At 31.9% G+C, this 21,244-nt stretch overlaps 1 pseudogene; it reads left to right on the top strand.

Annotated features, from left to right (window-relative positions):
- Nucleotides 1-1,208: 1,208 nt before the first annotated feature.
- LOC128237962 (neuropeptide CCHamide-1 receptor-like) lies at nt 1,209-4,015 on the top strand (annotated as a pseudogene).
- Nucleotides 4,016-21,244: the final 17,229 nt, after the last annotated feature.

The following is a 21,244-nucleotide window of genomic DNA, read 5'->3' as shown; positions in this document are numbered from 1 at the left end:
CTCAATAAGCTATTTTTTATATTTTAAATATCAATTCAAAACCTAACCAATCAAAGCGCTATCGGTCAAGAAATACCACTTTTTGTAACTGTACTTCAAATAGTTAATACCAATTGTTCTTAAAATAATGACGCAATTATTGACTAGAAATTATAACGATTTACTGTAATATAAAACAAAGTTATACACTCGATATGATTTGTCATATCCGGTTCAGATATTTTATATGATGATTGAAATGATGGCTATTAATTATTTGCATCCATGTATAAAATATATGAAAATATAAAGATATAGATAAAAAATGTATCAAGTAACATGATTATAAATATATGAATTTAAAATCAGCCTTTTTACTATTTACATTTACTCATTCATTTTGAGCCAGTATTAATGAACCGTCATACACATGATTAATGTGAGGAAATTGTACATTTATAACATTACCTTATTGTGATTTCCTCAAAAGACGTATTAAACTGTATTTGATATATTTCACATACTTAGATAGTATTTCTTTTGCTGATATGATTTCAACTAATTAACTCAAGATTCTAAAACAGTGGAACATGCAAATACTTCTGACTGAGGCAATCTTATCAATGACCTTACGACCAAAAAATTGTTTTTTTAAATTGTGTTGTTATCACAAATTTAAAGCTTTGATTGCAAATTTAAACAACAATAATGTTTCAATCTTTATTGAAAGAATTTATCTCGAAATTAATATCACAACTACTCAAGAATATTGATTTCCAGAAAATGATTGTTCGACATGACCGTTGATCAAAGGATCCCTTTGAGTATAATTATGAATGTGAACACAGTGCGAAAATATATGAGTTTTTGAACAACCATTTCATGTAAACAAAGTATCGAAATGATTAAAATTATAAAGCACTTCACAATAAATTATTCATAATAAACATATTCTTAATAGCGGTCTTCAAAGAATTAAATCTTAAATAAATGAATAATTGTATCATGTTAAACAGTTCGTGTGCATAGCAAACTCTTGTCTGCATTGCAGTTTGTTTTATGGAAATTTATATCCTGTATTATTTAATATTGTTATTCATAAACATATTACTTTTTAATGATCAAGTAAGCACTAATATGTACATGTGTTTTCTATTTTCAGTGTTCTCTGCGAAATATGTCAGAGGGCCGGGTTAGTCCAAGTTAATCAAGTTGGACAATCAAACACGATGTCTTCAGCAATAGTATCTCAAGTCAACGGGACTGTTTTGTCTGGACCAGTCAAAACGACAGGAGATGGTATGAATAGTACGACTACTGTTGATGTTCACGAGGAACCATAAAAAAACGTGGAAGCCATTCTGGTGCCTATTCTCTTCGCTATAATATTTCTTATTGGCGTTGTGGGAAACGTCACTTTGATCTTTACGGTTTTGAAGAAAAAGTCTCTAAGGAATACTCCTAACATCTTTGTTGTCAGTTTATCAATTGGTGATTTACTGTTATTATTGTGTTCCGTGCGGTTTTCGTCCACACTTTTCACGTGTTTCTCTTGGCCTTTCGGGATATTTCTGTGTAAATTTAACGAATTCATGCAAACACTTTCTCTTGGTGTCTCAGTATTTACATTAACAGCACTAAGTGGCGACAGGTATATTGCCATTGTTCATCCCATGAGCAAACACACGGGAAAACCTAAGCTTAAAACAGTGGTAGCTATGTTGGAATATGGATCTGTTCCGCAGCACTTGCCATACCGGAGGCATTTACATCAAACGTTCTCTATTTTGAAGGAGGAGCCCCTATGGACAATGGCAACACCACAATCGTACCAATTACTATCGCAATTTGTAACATATATCCGGAGAACAGATTGCCAGTGTGGTACAATAAGGCACACTCCATGTACAGATTCATAGTGTTCTTTGTTATACCTCTCCTTGTCATTGCAATGTTCTACGTTATGATGGCTAGAATCTTGGTATTCAGCAGTAAGGCATTGCCCTGTGAGTCCGTAAAAGGATCAGCGATGAATCAACAGCAGAAAAGATAGATTGAAGCACGTTTGAAAGTGGCTAAATTAGTTCTTTCATTCGTCGTTATTTTTGTTGTATGCTGGCTACCACGGCACATCTCGATCTTAGCAGGCCACTTCGCTGAACCGGAGTACAACATGTTTTGGCATGTTCTGAAAATAACATTGGTTTGCCTGACCTATATCTACTCATGCGTGAATCCGTACGCGCTCTACTTGCTTAGCAGCAAGTTTAGGAAGTATTACAACCGCTATTTGTTCTGTTGCTGCCGTAAGAGCTCTTATCTTGGTTTAGCGAGCGGGGAACATTCGGCCTCGTACAAATGTAACAGCACTATTCGCAGGGGAAGCACGACTTGTACGGTCGTGTTGCATTCACAGTTCATGAGTTAAAACTGTTTATGGTGACATATTAATTTATATCTATAGCAAGGTTACAAAAGGTAAGGTATAGATAAAATATTTTGAATTGACACATTGACATTTTTTCCCACTTAATCTTAGCGAAAAACGATAAAAAAATATCATTTTGACGCATGCTTTTTATGATTTAAATACTATGTTGTACAGTTACTCGAACGCTGATTACAAAGCCAATTTTAAAACGATACATAAAGTTTTAATCATTACAAAAAATTGTTTATAACACTTGAGACAAACGAGAGACTAACTCTAAATATAAACCTGAACTATTTCAGAATGGGATCGGATTATGCTTTTGACTTCAAATATGATACTATGTCAATTAAAATCTTACTGTGGAAATATTCTCAGCGGATTTATCCAGTGTTTTGCATCAAGGAGTATAAAATTTATCGCCATGACATATTTTATTCAGTATAACATTATACTTTCCTTATCACAGTGTTAGATTGTACATATAAGAATATGTGTGCATGGAATATTACGTATGGATTAATCGTTTATATGATGTATTTCGGGTATGAGTATTGTCTTTTGTGATTCGACGTGCATGTGCCATCAATTAATGCGCTATGAATACAAGAAATGCGCGACTTTTTCAACTATGAACAAATACACTAGACATGAAAAATATATCAAGACCAAACGGTACAAAAGTAATGTCTTGTTACAACAAAGATTGAAGTAAAAACACAAATCATTGATACAATCATAAATCAGCACGCTTGTAGGTGATAATGGTCGTTCGTTACCTAGTTCTGTTCTTGGTACACTAATTTAAACAATTTACTCTCTTATGCTAGAATGTTTATCAAATAGCTTGCCATTTAATAAATTTGTAAGATCTAAATGTGTATGACTGTAGAAATGTGTTTCTATCCGTAATCTGTATAATCAAAGCAATGTTCTTTTCTCTGATACGTTTTAACCCGGAATCTCTATCATTTTCCATTTGAAAGACTAATGTTTGTTTGTTGTCACTATGCTAGACAAGTGGATTTCTTCCGGAAACTATTGACTACCCACATAACAAAACCTTAACTTTGCGTAACAACATGCCAACGAGAGTGATTAATACAGTTGTTTTAACAATTTGTTTCACAATCGTTAAAACGTAAATAAGTTTACACTAAATTTCCTGATAGTTTGAATTACGATCTCTTTGTCTTGATACAAAGGCAGAAATACATGGTGTGAAATGAGAAAAAAGTGCGGTACCCGCTAGAAAGATGTTTTTAAAAAATTGTTTGTTTGGCGCATTAAAAAGCGTTTACTTTTACTTTCAATATTGTTTTTTTCATGAAGATTTCCTGTTTAAGTTAATAAAGTTCATGAAAGGTTTATTTCTGTTTATTTTACATTATTTGTTCTACCGTCCAAGTCTCTCGTTTTTTTAAATAATGTTTTTTTTTTAAATAATGATCTATTATATTGAAAAGTTTGTTTTTAAAAGCAATAAGATATGTTGCAGAAGCATTTTAACTTAATGATTTTGATTGTTGAAACAAAAGAATGCGTGTATATAGGTTATTAATCCGTTGGCAAGGCTTTTGAAAATGAAGTGAAAGCTATATATGTAAAATGGATACATTTAATAAAGCACAAAAACGAGCATGTTATTTGTATTTCGAATGCCGTTGTACCTTATTTTGCTTCAAAAGTATGAATACAAATTGTATGGGAGATAAAAAAACGGGTTAGTGTTCAGTTTGATATAATGTCGTTATAAAGAATGTGTATTTTCATTGCACCACAGTAAATATGTATACACATATTAATATTTACATTAACAACGATCCTATTTTAGCAAAAATCTCTACTAAATGATTTTCAAAACACTTATTACAATATTAGTCTGATACGGTGGTTTCATAAGACTTATTGTAAAACTTTGCTAAATTAACATTTTGTGCATCCGAATTAATTAATATTCATACCCATCTTGATATAAGTTAAACCAAGTCTTCCGAACGTCATTCGTAGTGCTGTTTACCAGTAAAAGTCGTTGTCGAACATATGTGATACATTAAGACTTAGATATATACATAATTCTGCTTAAGCTGTATATAGTCTTCTAGGGGTTCAGAAACTGAAGATCTGACGACCTTTTACTGAACAGGTTTTACACAAGTTGCATGAAACTCAAGGAGAGGGATAATTCAAATACATGGTTCGATTTTAGCCAGCTTTTAAGAACACAACGTTTGTACGAATTCGTAATCAACTTCATAATACAACTAGTCTTTGTCGATAAATATCCTATCTGATTTCAACTAAATGCTTTGTACAATGAGTGTGCGTTTAAAATACTAAAGAGCCAACACATTAATGGTATGATTATTGTTATAAATTGTTTCTTTTGGTGGTTTGCTCATATGCGCCGACTTTAAAAATGACACTGACGCAAAGAGAACGACTGTTAGTTTGTATATTTTTTGCTATACTAAACAATTAAACTGATTGACGGGCTTTGTGATGACATTGTCTAGAAAAGCAAAAATATACATTAACAACGTGTAAACAGCGTCTCCTCCTGCTCTATGTTATCAACCAGTAACCCCATGAGCCTTCAAAATGAAACATGAAGTATTTCAGCTTTTTGCGAAGTGTTTTCCCAGCAGATTAAATCTGTTTAATTGCCTTAATAGCGTGTTGTTCCTGGTATTTTTTCTCAAAACTAAGCGTTTGTTATATCAGTGATACCCTAAATAAAACTTTCGTAGTGTGTAATTGCTAAAAACTACATGTAACCAACTTTAATCAGGCTTTAAATGCAAGTTTGTTGTGACATGTAAAGTTGTGGTCGAAATGACAGCAAGTATCCTACCCACCGTAAAGCTAGCTTTCTAATAGCTTCATGAAATATAATGTGTAATTAAGGTGCCGTGTGACCCCGGTATTCATGTCTGACTGACTTGTAAAATTAATGACCAAATTTGCATCATATACATCAATATATTATAGTGTTATTAACAGTGCACACATAACCCTGTCATACCAAAAAGTATCAGGTCATCAGCTTTCAAAAAAACAAAACTGTTTATACCATATACCTTAAGTGTCTGAATAGCGTACTGTAGCAGTCAAGGTATTGATAAGAACAACACTATTTCAGTTGGTCGATAAGTGTCTTGCTAAGGTCTTATAGGATGTTTTGTGTTTACCTTTCCTCAGAATCATTTATAAAAGAAGACTATACACTCTTAAATTAACAAGATGTTGCCTAAAAAACCCAACCATGTTCATATATATAAATGTTTATATCGTATTTTTAATATTAACATCCTGCACATTGTTACCCAGGTTTTGAGAAAAGTTATAAGATGCCATCTTCCCACCTCGGCGGTTTTGCTGAAGGCGTTCAAAATTTTACACTTAGTCAGGCTGCACATACCGAGCACACACAGATAAGTAGGAATAAAGGCCAGTTGTATTGACTTATTATGTGCTTTATGATTCTATTGAATATAATTTTGTTAAGTGTAGTACGTATAAATGTTCTTTAATTGCCGAAATCTGAGTTACAGATTAACCAAAATATGTAGCAGGTAATAGTTATGGCGTATGCGCTCTGAAATGATAAGCTCTCTGGAGAGGTTTTAAAACCTTTGCGTCTCCAAACAAATCAAGAACATATTTTAATATTTCGAATTTTGCGTGTACTTAACCTTCTTAACAAAAGCATACTTATAATGTGCGAATATTCGTATGTTAATCGATTAATACGTGAGGTCGTTGGTTACATCCCACTATATATTTTCTGGATATGTTGGTACATTGGTGAAGTGGTGACAGTGTTTGTCTCTGACGCGGCAGGTATATTGCTAGAGTCCACGAGATTATATTTAGTTTAGACATGTTTCAATTACCATATACATCATCCATTAGATTACAACATTACATGTTAAACTATTATCTATTGAAACGGTTTAAAACGACAGCAGCTCTTACAGATCTTCTCTCAAAATTAGGGATGCAAACGAATATTCGAATATTCGAATATTCGATCGAATGTTTGGTATTCGAATGTCAAAATAGGTATTCGAATATTCGATGTTTTTGTTGAATTAATAAATTAATAAACTTTTTGCCTAGAACTGTCATCTTCGTCTGTCTTGTTTTTACAACGATGGACCCCTAATGCCATAGGTGTGAACTTGATGACACTATACACGCGTCATATCGGATATATCGCCGGGAACTATAAACGGTCCCCGTAAGTTTGCATTTATTGGATGTTAGACAAGTGAAATAAAACACATTCCAATTATTTTGAGTACATTTAAATGACCATGCCAATTAAGGGTTTAAGAGATCGGCCTTTATACCAATGTTTTGTCTTCACTGCTAATCAAGCTTGGCGATATTGCTCAAATCGCCTTGATGATATGAAGGACATGTGCTAGTTATGTGCATTAAACTGTTTCCATGTTTTCAATATAACGCTCTTGCGTACAAAAATTAACTGTATGGTTTGACGTTTAAGGATATATGTCCTGTATTGTTGTACAATGCCTAACACAAAAGTGACGTTTACACATGGTGTCGTTTTCTATAACGTTGGCGCATATCGTAATTTAACCGGGAAAAACACAATTCCCTGATCTTATTTTGCATTGTTTACAAAAATAAACGCAGAGGAATTGGTACAATTCGTTTTTGTTTTTTTTTGTTAAAGATATATCGCTTTTTCTTGGGATATATTTTGAAAATGGGGAAATTCAGAGGCTAATTTGTGGAATTATAAGGGTCCGCCGCGTGTACCGAATACGACCAGGAAGTGTAACAGGGCTCCCGCTATTACGTTAGTGAATAATAATAGTTTACTACAATTCTTAAAGGTTCATTTTGGTGTTCGAATATTCGAATATTCGATCGAAAGAATTACCGAATATTCGAATATCACTTTTGCCATTCGTTTGCATCCCTACTCAAAATAGACAAGAGGGGCAATTTAATACGGCTCATGAAAACAGATACCTTTAATTGAAACGCATTCCCCATAATTTATATACGTATACAGCTGTTATCACAATCGAGATAAGTTTCAAAAAAGAAGGAAATTAAAGCCGATTTAACAGCTGCTCAGCGTGATTCGGAAACAAGAGTTAAATAGCACCTAATAAACAATAAATACAAAACTAGTTTTTTAAATTACATGTTTAATATTTGTAAGGCAAAAATGGCTTAGCCAACATACACTTTATAAATGTATTCATTAGGAATATTTACTCATAAATGTGTATAAATTATACCTGACATGATTTCATAATGTTATGATACGACGAAAGCCAGGGGCAAACATCTCGAATTATCTTAGTAGTATGTTACGCAAGGAATAAAAACCATATGACAAACGGGAAAACCTCACACATAAGAAAACACAGGTATACGTACTTACTTAACATCAATAGGAATCAAAAATGTCTTATAAGTCAAATATTGCTATTTCGAAGCCGTTAGGACCTCGCGAATTACTTCGAGTTACGAACATTCGATTTAACCGAAATACAAAACATAAACAACTTAACCTAACACATTTGAAATAGATCGATATAACTTGAATATAGACATAAAATAGTTCGAAAAAGCGAATTTCAACTGTAACTCATAAATGCATTTAAACGATTAAAAGTAACGGAATGATGCAATCGGTTAATGCCCCAAATCGTTTATAATTGTTTAAAACAAGATGCTATTAAATATTGTTGTTGGCTAATGGGATTTTTACCCTAAGTATTATTGTATATCTTATGATGGATACATATTTTGTTACAGCTTGTATTACATGCGAAATTGATAAACTAATATTTACACTAAATATTTCGTTTGTTTCTCATTTGTTTTATCAAATATATAATAAAGTTTAACTGGTCGACGTAGGCAGGTATCTGAACAATTTAGCTACACAATGTGGTTCTGGTTTAATACCTATTCTTGAAAATCGCTAATTAAAGCATGTGTTATAAGTGCCTTCGATTATTTAAATATTTGAAAGTGTTAAAATGTTAAATAATGATTGAAAAGATGTAGGTTTTATGCGGCATGAAATAAAGAAATAAATGCTACATCGTTTATTTTATAGTTTGAGGACTTTTAATTTTCCATTTTAAAACAGTTTGTGTTTGACAACATAGTATACATTGATGTGCTAGAGTGAATGTTTATGTGCTTTACTTTAATAATAAGACACCAAGTCGTCGTATTATTTTCTACACTCATCAATTAACAATTGGAATAAACTATAATTCGTTTAAATATTGAAATCGTGAATTGCGATATTTTGTGCGATATTTTTAAACAAAAATATAAACAAGAAAAAAACGAGAACTTACCATACTTCATTACAATAAAACCAAACGTCACGCTTAATAGTATTTTAAAAAAAATCACGAGTGGGCATCAACGACTTTCCGGGACAACCCTCATGCACTAACTAAACGTCCGTCACCCATGTTACATTTAACGTTATACTACATTTTCATTACATTCCTCACAAAATATTGGTTAATGTTTCACTCCATCCACGATATTTTTTTCTCATTTTTATAACAACTATAAAACTTATTCAACAGCTTCACAGCATACGACAATCATACATGTTTAACTCATATACAGTTCGAGTTTTCCTTATCGACATAAACGGTCTTTAAATATACTTGGGAAGATGCAGAACTTTGAATGGAGTAAAGTCTAATAAACGTAAGACTGTATGGTATACACTATTTGAAAATCAAGAAAGGGTAAATCAAATTTCTTAGTGCATTATTGCTTGTTTATAATCAAGTTGTGTTAAATTTCTGATATAGTGACTTCCTAGTGTGTTTTTTCTGCTCTCTTTGCCTCTAAATAAGGACGTAGTTTAATAGTTGGCTACTTGGGATGTCCTTGTAGTTTCCATTGTCATCGTATTTTTGCAATTACTGCATTTTACATCAATTACAAACTTAAACTTAAAACGACGGTAATTTTAACACAGTTAACTTTATTTAAGTGTTGATCATTAATATATTTATTATCCCAATTCAGAAAATCGAAAGTCTCGCTTAGAATTTGGAGAAGGCATTTATTAAGTTATGATCATTAATGCATTCATTCACTAAATCATCTAATAACTATGCTACATGCAGACCAACGTTCATAGAGAGTAATCATTGTACCTGATTAAGACCAGATTTTAGTTATTACGTTTTACAGTAGGGTGGTACTCCAATATCAAAGATTATGCTTTCAACTGGATTTCACTCCAATCTGAAATGATTTGGACAAATAAGCCAGTGAAATAAACCATACAATGAAGGAAACTATTTGTTTGAATGATATAGATATTCACAACATTATTAGCTTGTGTATAATAATTAATGATTAAATCGATATCAAAGATAAGAAAGTGATATATACATGCTCATTAGCATGCTGTGAAATATAATGAATATAAAGACTGCTGTTTATCAATTAATGCATGTGGTCATAGCTTTGAGCGGTGGCTGTATTAATGATCGTTTATAATTCCGTGTATTATCAAAAGGTGATACACTGCATGAGGATATTTGTTGTTTATTGAGAACTTTCTTTGTTTTCGACAAAGTGATACATACGGATGGCAAGTTTAATTTTAAACTGAAAACGTTGACACGTTCAAAATGTTTTACCTGATACTCGATAAATAAATTCTTGCCCTACACGCACATTTGAATGACACTAAAACATAAATGAAGTCTCTTTGTTTGAGAAATATTAAAAGGCTTTTACGAAGAATTTTCTTGATGTGTGCTCTAAGCGATGTTGGTAAGCATGGGCGAATTCCCGGATTTGTTGTGGCGCAACCCTAGCGCGGAGCAAATAAAACAGACTTTAACAGTATCGGGCGTTAGTGTATCCTCAAACAATGTTATGCTGACATTTTCTTAAATGATTCATTCTGGTTTATCCCATGTTTAGTAGCTTTACTTTAAAGACATGTAAATCAACTTTAGTAAGACAATTAAAGGGCGAGGGTGTCGAATGCCTTATTTAAAATGTATCACTTTAATCGTTTTAATTTTAGGCTTTAATGTGTTTTTTTCCTTTTTTAAGAAAGTGTAAATGTGACGTATATGAACAAATCAGACACAAAATATAAGCCCAAAATACGAAATACATCAGATAAATTAAAGTGATTCTTTCCATCCATATTTTATGACCTCTGAATGCTCGATTTGATTATTGCAACTGCTGTTGTCATGCCTTCTGTTTACATTAAACTAATATTGATGAACGGCGGATGCTCATTTTATTAATATAAACAAGATGTTCCTCCTAATATTGATCAAATGTTCATCAACTACTAGAGACAGACATACAGACAGAGGTGTTTATTGTCATGAATTGATTTTTCTCTTGGCAACAAACATAAAATACACTGAATTCACGTGGCTACCATTATACATGGATTTTTCTTCTTACGGAATCAAAAGGACGTAAAACAGATGCTACTTATACCTAAGAGGAAACACCTAAGAGGAAAGATTATATTATAGATTTAAGCCAAAGTGAAGTAGCTATGTAACGCTGATTGACGAGATTTGTTCTGAAAGAACAATTGATGAACTCTAGACAAAAGCTATAAATAATTTTCCTAATGTCACATTGAATTTGTATTTAACTCTTATTAACATGTTTGAGTGAGTTAATGAAATACTAAAAAATAAACACACCACAAATGCAGAAAACGTAAATTATTGTTTTAAGAATCACAATCGTTGTTAATTTTTTTTCGAAAAAGGGATCCTTTAAAATCAATTAATATAACCAAACTAGAAACACTGCTCAATCTGTTTATCAATGGTAAGTTTAGCTTTTACTTATGATATGAGCAAATTACATTGAAATGTTATCTTTTTCAATATTGATTGAAACGGAATAAGACTATTGATATATACATACAAATACACACCATACAGATACAATATATAATAGCTGGCTGAGAAGTGCAAAAACTTTTATAAGTAGTGATACTCTCCAGCGTCAGCGATGCTTTGTATTAAATACCTTTTATGGCTGGTGTAGACATTTGCAAATTAGTGAAGATGAAGAAGTTAATGCTGGAAAAATAAAATATCTGGTATTACTGTTAGAATCAATAAATCGTTTGAAAAAAAACAATAAGTATACCGGGTTAACATACAGTGTACATAGTAGGTGAATCCTTAATACTAGCACTAGTATAAAAAACTGTTTATGTTCTTGCCACCAACAGTTTTACTTCGTCTTGACAACAGTACAAAACATTTCCTTGATTCCGGCTCCTCATCTAATTTCTGAGTATCGTAATTACCAGAGTTAACTAGTACAACATATGTTTTTTTTTGTTTCGGCACAAGAAACAAAAAACACGTATTGAATGAACGGCGCAATTTCCGAATATATCGTGTTACAATGCAACAATTTGATTAACATTGTGCAATAATGCTGTTTCGTCTGAATGATAAATAATGTTGTTTTTTGCTTGAAAATGCTTATTCAAAGTTAAGGATCGAAATTCGTACTATTACCTGTTTATCAAAGCGTCTCTTGTTCAGTGTGTTTGTCTTACAAAATTAACTCACCTATATTAATAACCTTACCTCTGAACAAAATGTCGGTCAGTCGGCTTAGTGGATCTTAATGCCTTTGAGGAATCTTATTCTGACTGTGTCACGAACACTACATCGTTGCGGACAGTACATAAACTTTTGCATCAACCTTAGCAGAAATAAGAGATACCTCAATACTTGTATTATTTACAATTGTTTTATGAATTGGTTAATAAAGTAAAAAATTGATATGTACATGCGTTACGGACCCTACTGTTGGTGACATTTAAACATTATTCGATATAAAAAGTTAATTTATTAATATTGATCTTAAATAAATAAAAGAATAAATATGTTGATACAGTAGCAATTGCATGGATACATTTACCTCTACTTAAATTATATTTCTAATATTTTCTTAACGATTCAATTTATAGTTATAATTAAACCAACTTTCACAACAAATGCATACTAGACTATAAAGTGCTATAAATTGTATTATTGGGAAATAATAAAGGACTGAAAATACTGTAAACATGGTGAACACTTTACTGTTCGTTTCTCAAAAAATGTAAGTGATGTACAGAAAAACTATCGAAAGAAGTATAACTAGGGCACTGACGATGCATTTTCGAAAGTTTAAATATATTGTACACTAACTTAAAACAGTCTTAACATTTTGGCTTCTGATCCCTGTATTTACAATTATGTTGAATAAAACAATAAAGATAGTTGCACTGTGTATTATTTATAACTATAACCTAAGTATGTACAGCTTTTAATAGTCAATAATCTGAGCATCGTTAACTAATGAATACTTAACATAACGTACGAATTATAATAATGTTTAAAAGTAGAATTTTTCTAACAGTTAAAAATACATTTGGGACTGATTCGGTTCTCCTCCTTCGAAACGATGTATAATGTTCCAACCATTCTTATTATCTGTCATACCCAATTGTATCTCCGACTTGGGATTTGACAACTATACGACTTTTTGATGTCAAATTCCAAATCGGAGATATAATTGGGTAAAACACAATTGTGTTAATGTCGTTAACAATGTATTGTGTTGACACTGAACTGTGTTTTAGATGAGAAAGCAAAATTGCACACCACATAGAAGCCAATTATGAAACATGTTATTCACGAGTAATCACAATGCGGAATACGCTTGATGTTGAGTCTGACAAGAAGTCTTCAAAATAGAGAAATGTCGCCGCGCGCAAACATAGTTTTTCACATAAATATTAAAACAGTTTGAAATATTCTGATGAAACATAGTTCGATAAATTAGCTCGTTTAAACTGACAGCTAAACCATTTTACCGAATCAAAAATACAATTACAAGTTTAAGCCAGTCGTTCGGCTAAATTAAATGTTTGTGGAATACTTTTCTTAAAATGTATATGAAGTATTCCTCTTACATATTATTCAGATATGAAATTGGGAATCAAGCAGAGGACACTTGTTTTGTAAGCACCATATGCTACATTGAACGAAAGCTTTTCCATGTGTGAAATTTTAAATTTAGAGTTTAACGAGGTTAAATATATTGAAATCTTACACTTAATTATTTTCTTCTTATATTATTGGGTGCTTATGTGTCACAAATTTATGATTTAACGGGGTGAACTATATTTGAATCTTACACTTAACCATTTTTTATATTCTATTTGGTGCTTATTATTCATTAAAATCAAAACTTATTTTATTTTATTTGAAATTTGCACTAACATTTCCTCAAAAGATGTCTTACCGGAAATGACGTCATTGATCATTCATTCAAGGATTGCTTGCGATCAATTCGTTTCTTACAGCCAATGTGGCTTAAATGATATAAACAATAAATTTATGTTTCAATACGGTCACACACACGGTGGGTTTATTCGGATATAAGCCACCGTTATTTTCCAACTGAAGATCACGTGCTGTTATCAAATAAATATTCTGCATTTGATATTTTCGTTAAAATGTTTTTTAAATATTCTTATTTGTTTTATCTGTTTTGACATGGTCGGGATAAGAAAATACAAGGTAAAACCATAAGGTCTTGCATTACAAGGTAATGAAAAATTATGAAATAGCTTTTTTCATTGTTTTAACGGTTCAAATTTCTGTCCTCAAGTCCTATCAGTATGAAACAATTGTATGCTGTTGTTTATATTTGGTAATAATACTTAAACATGCATATGCAAGTTGCATGTCTTATGTATGCGTGCGCTATGTAATACATACGCATATAAATGAAACTAATACACTAATTGAAACAACAAATAAACATAGTCTCAAAAGACTTCTTCATTTTTTTAAACGGTGAGTTTTTATCACTTTATTAATCTATTTTGATTGAGCTACTTATACATTGTTTGCAAGATTTTGTGTTTTTGTCGTGACTTTCTTCGTAGAATTCCTGTATAGAGGTTTTTTATCCATGTAGAAATAAATAATAATGAATACGCGTGTAAACGAATCGCTTTTCTTGAAGTATCTATGAATAAGCATTGTCAAATATGATAGACATGTTTTACAAATGGCTCCTGGTTGATATGTGTGCAATATATCTTTTTTCTCAACTGAACTTTCTCATGCAAATCAAGGTACACCGTCTGAACCAAACATTGTAAACGTATAGATGGCAAATCCCCAATGGAAGTAACAATATTTGCGTACGAATATGTCGCCGTTTTAAGAAAATCAGGATGAATAATAGTGTCCCAGAATAGTTCATCAAACCATCGCTGTGTCAACGACAATCCTAAAAGACAACGATGGCGTTAACACTGTTGCGAACAGTTATAAAGTCCTTAACAATCAGCCCATTGTTAAACTTAAAACTACAAATGCGAACTACATGTATTAAGAATGAATTTGTTATGCAATGTATACATATTTCATTTTAATAACAAATTCCTTTCAAACTATTCCAACAGAGACTTCTAAGACTTCTCCATGTTGGATAAAAGGTGAATAATACGAAAGTATCCATGAATAAGCATTGTCTCAGGTGACAAGTCGTGATAGACACGTTTCACTGATGCTTTCAGCAACACATCTTATTTTTATATACTGAACATTTCATGCAAATCAAAGTATATCTCCTGTACAGTACAAATGTAAACGTTGAGATGTCAAATCCAAAATGGAATAAACAATTACTGCCTTTCGAAAATGTAGCCGGTTTTGGAATGAAAGCAAAATAATTAGTTTCCCAGGCTTGTTTATCAAACATTGCTGTCAAAACGACAATTATGAAAGATAGACAAGTAGTTGTGAATAGTGACGAATGATACATGAATTGATTGAGCGAAGGGAATTTTAATCAATCCCAATAGTAGTTTTTAAAACATTGTCCTTTATATTTCGGTATTCACTGTGATTACAAAGTAGATAGCTGAATTTCACATAAGTTGTCTTATACACCATACTCATCAATACATAGGGGTTAAGGTATAAGACGATAAATTATTTGAAATACCGGAATGCTTCGATTCATGCATATTTACTCGCCGTTTATTACCTCTTCTTGACGGAGTATATGCAGACAGTGCAAACATTTAATAGCAACTTCCGAGAAAAACAATCCCTAAAGAAAGCGGGCAGAGATACAAGTCCGTTCGTAGTATATAATTTTGCAGATTTGAAGAAATAAAGATCCAAGCAATCTTTATAAAAAAAACATATTCCCTGTATACTAGCACTGTGTATTCTTAGATTGTATCTTTTGTAGAGAAATGGTCCGTTGAGAGGATTCGATGAAAGTTAACAGCTATTCCTTTGTAAGAATGACCATGAGCTTTGTTTAAAGGGTGAACTAATATTAGTGGTATACGTGTCCACCTCTCACCCACAACCACTACCACTAAAATACTATTAGTAGGTGAGGTAGATTTTGTTTGATATAATATGTAATCAACATTGAAAAGTTGAACACAACACTAAAACGCACTAGCTTGGGTGATAAAAAAGCAAAACTGTGAAAAATATTGGCAACATCTGCTGTGGTGAACTTCTAATTAATTGACAGTCCATTGTCCAACGCACCAAATAGTATTGTTCTGTTATCAAAATTTGACAAAATGTAGGGATAACGGTTGAATTCCTTGAGTTCAAATTAGAACAATAATTATTTTGCAAGTGTTTCACTGGTTGTACTCAATATTTTCGTTTCATTGCTCTTGGCTTCATGCTGTCTTGGACATTTAAAATGAATACGCAATATTTTGCGAAATTTGAATCAAGCATAAAAAAACTTAACACTTATTAGATTCTCATCCTTGTCCAAAATCAGCAAATACCAAGAATCTGACTTTACGTCCATGAGGGTATGTGGTAAAATGTTTGAACATATCATTCAAATAATATTATAATAATTCCAATGTAAAATTGTTTAAATCTCTAAACGTTTTGGGCAGTATTTCCAGCCTAAACACAACCGAAAAAGTAATTTGGTTCATAATCTACTGTGGTGATCGCATATGTTCGCAATTTAATAGGACATTTAATTGTTAGAAGTAACTTTTTTCTTTCAAATATGCAGCTTTACATTTACTGTGCTTTACAATCTCGAAAACAGTCAATGTAAATATTAAACAATGTACAGATTTTTAACAAACATATTCAGCATTTATACATTTGAATCAATATCGTATTCCAAGGCGGTAATCGAATTTACCTTTATTCATACTGATAATTTAAAAGCTTTTTTAATTCCTTGTTCTTATTTAATCTCGCTGGGTTAGTTTTACTGAGTGTTTCCGAGGCCTTGGTATTTGTGTTTCTAAAAATCGCCAGCAATAACTCGTTCAAGTGCCGTGGTATTTTTGCAAAATTGTGATAGGACGTTTCAAAATGTGAAAATGTTCTTCGTGACAGATTGAAGCTGATATTGAAATGAATAATGTGATAAGTGGTATAATCCGAATTTGCAAAAATCTCAGAATGTTATTGGTTTTCCGCTTTAACATTCTTCATCATACCATAACAAGGTGAAAACTAGTTCGTGCCTCGAACAGATGTATAGAAATGCAGTATTTGAAACACTCAAGGGCACAAACAATTCTTTGTTAATGTTTATTGATCTGATGCAAATTCGATATTATCACTAAGTTATTTGATATAGCAGACATTACCTTTACAGTGCAGTTACTTTAAACGCGGATAATTATTAGATATATGTCGACGTGTTTTCCTGAACCAATTTTAAGATATGACCTTTGATTAATATGTCATATGCCATGATTAAACGATCTGCATATATCCTGACAAATAATTCAAAATTATTTGTTCACAAACCGATTTTAAGATATGACCTTTGATCAATATGTCTTATGCCATGATTACACGATTTGCACATATTCTGACATATTATTCAAAACTATTTTTTTCACAAACCGATTTTTAGAACTCATTCTCACGTTCAGAATGCTACGGGAATGAAACAATTGACACATTGTTGGCTCATTTTTATTTTTATTTGGTTCAATGAACCAATAATTTAACTAATACTGTAACAAAAAGAAGTATTGATGGTACATTTATATACAAAGAAGAAAACAAGCACTAAAAAGAGGCCTCCTGCAGTGACTGTACACGTCCCGTTGTAAAATTAATGTCTGCTTCGGCAGCAGCTGTCCTAATGAGTCGAATGAGGAGATGGACAACTCAGTCGTGTTTATTGAAACAAATTCAAGAAATGATTAGACATAATTCATATGCATTGCAATATATATTCTTTGTTGTCATCACAGAGTTGACATAGATTTCTGGAAGAAAGAACTTTTCAAATTACATTATATATGTATAATATGAACAGCAGACGCGGTTTGATTGAAACTGCTCATTGCAAGGCACACTGTGTTAAGATATTAAAACATTGACGTATTTTAATTGTTCTCAGAACTTTGATGGAAATAATTGATGCATGTATACAATACCGTTATTTTAAGTTTTTTTCTTGGCAAATGTTAATGTTAGCATCAAATTGACCTGACATAAGCCATTTATAATGACTTACACAGTCAGACGAGTCGTGCCGATTAGAAAAAAATCACATCCATATTCAGCTTTGCTAGGGCATGGACTTTTAATAGAGAACATACAATAACGAATATTAGAATAGATTGCACAACCTCACTTAAATAGAATGTTACAACATATTTCTATTAGTTTGATTGATATTTTCTTCTGTGGCATGATTTCCAGTGCATAAACAATAATTGTCAAGAAGCATGTTATGGAATAAAATCAACGTTGGCGTCAGCCTACAATACTACAATTCTCAAATACTTAAACATTAAATTATTAATTATGAATGTATCAACATGAACAATTTTCATGCGAGCTATCAGAATTCATTTGATCAAACTTCATGTTCATAACAACCCGTATGAAATACATCTTCGGTTGACGTTTATGAATCATTTCAAAACACCAAAATACAGACGCAGGCTTATGGAAATCCTGTCTAATGAAATGCATTAAGATAAAGTGAAATTATGAAAAACATCTGTAAGATTAAACTATTTCTGATTAAAAAAATCTTAATGCAAAAACAAACCGCTCTTTATGTTTCGTTTCCAAACGTCTGGTGAATCTTTAAATACGATACAATGTTTTATAATCCCATAGCATCAATGACCCCAAACGATATCTTTGTCTGCTATATTTTGTGATTTGAACCTGAACATGTCATCAAACCTCTACAGAACCCCCTGTGGATACCAGTGCAGTGAACTGTTTACCTACCTGACAACACAAATGATAGTACTGTTGTTAGTCTGGAGGTCTGGCACAATCATCAAAGTACAGCGTTTTTCAAGATTACATGGTTTCCGTAGAGCCACAACATATTTTGTATGCCATTACTTCTTACGTACGTTTGCATGGAAATGATGTCCTTTTGGGAAACCATATTGAATCAAAAATATGGGTTGGACGGTTGAAGCTGTTTGAATCTGTAGCAAATTGAAACAGTTTAATCAAAATAAAGTTTACTAGATTCAGAATTGTGCCAGTCGTTTTAATATTAATAGACCAGATGCTATTTCTCCGTCGAAATTAATGTCATATGACCTAGCAGACGTTTTCTTGGCAGTGCAACGTGGGTAATAAACGGGAATGTGTCTACCTGTTTGTTTCTGAAGACATATTAAAAATAAAAAAGTCGTTCGCATTTGATAAACATGACATTTGGTTCTGATTTGATGATATTCACTTATAAAATGAAGTGAGTTGAATGATATATTTGAAGTATTCGAACGGGTTACGATGACCTGTCTCTCGTTTCAAATGCCGCTTTAAATGAAGTCATTCGTGGTTCCCTGTTCTTTCAAAATATATATATATACGCGACTAACATTTATTCCGTCGACACAAAAGTGAAACACTGATGATGTTATCATTATAAAATAAGAAAATACATTACCCCGAAACAAGGCCTATTTCAAGTTTTAAAAAGGATATTCACGGTGCAAATTACGTTGTGAATTTTTTAACAAACACTTAATCTAGATATCACGAGTGTTGGATAGGACACAAGAAATTTAGTATGATTACGATTTACTTCAGACCTAGCATATTCCTTTTATAACAACTTATATGTCTATTCCATCGACAAGATCAGGAATTGTAATGAAAACAATTGTATTGTACAACTACGTTTGTAATATTGTTGATGTTAATGTTTGCAACTTTACTGATAAGGAAATATATAGAGGATATTTGTTTATTTCAGAGTAAGATCGATTTTTATTTCATGAATGTCATAGAAAAACATGTTTTCACGAGTGGGGAAGCCACGGGTGAAAATGTAGATTTTCTATGGTCAAGAGTGAAATTAAATACGATCTTACACTGAAATTAACAAATTTTCTGTTTCTTTTAGGTTTTTTTTCCATTTTATTAGTTTTTTAATTTATTTTTCAATTACCCCCTTTTTTGAAAAGGGTGGTATTTACGCCGCTACCCCTCACGCAAAATTATGTTTATATCAACTTTTCTATTTCCGGTTGATTGAGAAATAGTTCTCTGCTATTCATTCTTATAGTTTATTATTCTCCCGACTATTAGTACAAAGCTTCTATAAACAGTAAACAATGAAGTTTTATAAGTGCACATATGTTCAAAAAAATAACGAAAACACTTTTATTTTAAGTGGGGCATGAATATATAACCGAATTGCTACGCCGCTATTTAATGAATGAAAATTTGGACGGTCAAATGTGTTAGCAAATGCGAATTCTCATTGGATTTTAAACATTCTTCTTAGTTTAAGACTGCATGTGTTTCAAAGTAAATTAATATTCAGTCTTCTTACTGTCAGAGACCAGTCTGTTTCGCTTGAAAACAGGTTTGCAGGTAAAGAGTGGATGCCACGCTAGTTTGTTGACAACCTTTGAGGCATGGGTGGGGTAAAAAAATATCGGATCTATCTGTAAATTGTGTGAATTCTCCAGGAAGCTCAATTTGCGTACTACAACGATTAACAGTTCAAAATACATTAGAACGAGGATATAAAATTTTATTTATGTTCGAACAGTTGTTTTTGTCTGTAATTTGTTTGGTATGAAAGCAAATATTAGAACATTCAGCTTCAAAGATCAGTAAAATGTTTGATAGACGGGATAACCGGTAATAAACGGTAAGTTGTTAATTTCCAATTATATATTAATTTAAATTTATAAAATATTGCTTTCTTTTTTTAACTTTTTTTATATAATTTACTGAAGTCCAATGTTCTGTTTTGATTAAGGCAAGTACATGTAACAACAAAGGAATTTAAATGTAGTTCTGAAAGTTGATATTTTCACTCTTTATTTTGCAGTGAAAATATCAAATTGATATTTTCACTGTTGTTATTTCACTGTTAAACCCCCATATTTCATCGTAAAGCATGAAAGAAAATAATATTTTCCGCAGTTTGTCGATGAAATTAATTAATACTTTTAATATTTTTTGTTTCGTAGGTTTATGACCCACTGGCCATGTTGTTAAGAAAACAAATGATCTCCGCGCGACATGCACTTATTGGAAAGGCCATAAAAGTACCCGAGAAAAAGACAGTGATGACACTTCTTAAATATATTAGGTGGCACCTTTCAATATAAAAACAACATATATTAGTTATGCACCCCGTTTCTTCGGTCAACAATAAATTGAAACAGTCGTCTGTGGACTTATCTTAAAAATGTATTAGTTAGTTCCTACGATTTACTAAAAGTGATATAGCCTTATATGTTTATATATATATAAG

This window comes from Mya arenaria, chromosome 6 (assembly GCF_026914265.1).
Source record: "Mya arenaria isolate MELC-2E11 chromosome 6, ASM2691426v1".
Taxonomy (NCBI): Eukaryota; Metazoa; Mollusca; class Bivalvia; order Myida; family Myidae; genus Mya; species Mya arenaria.
The sequence above is the reverse complement of the archived record's forward strand: the minus strand, read 5'-3'. Positions and strand labels throughout refer to the sequence as shown.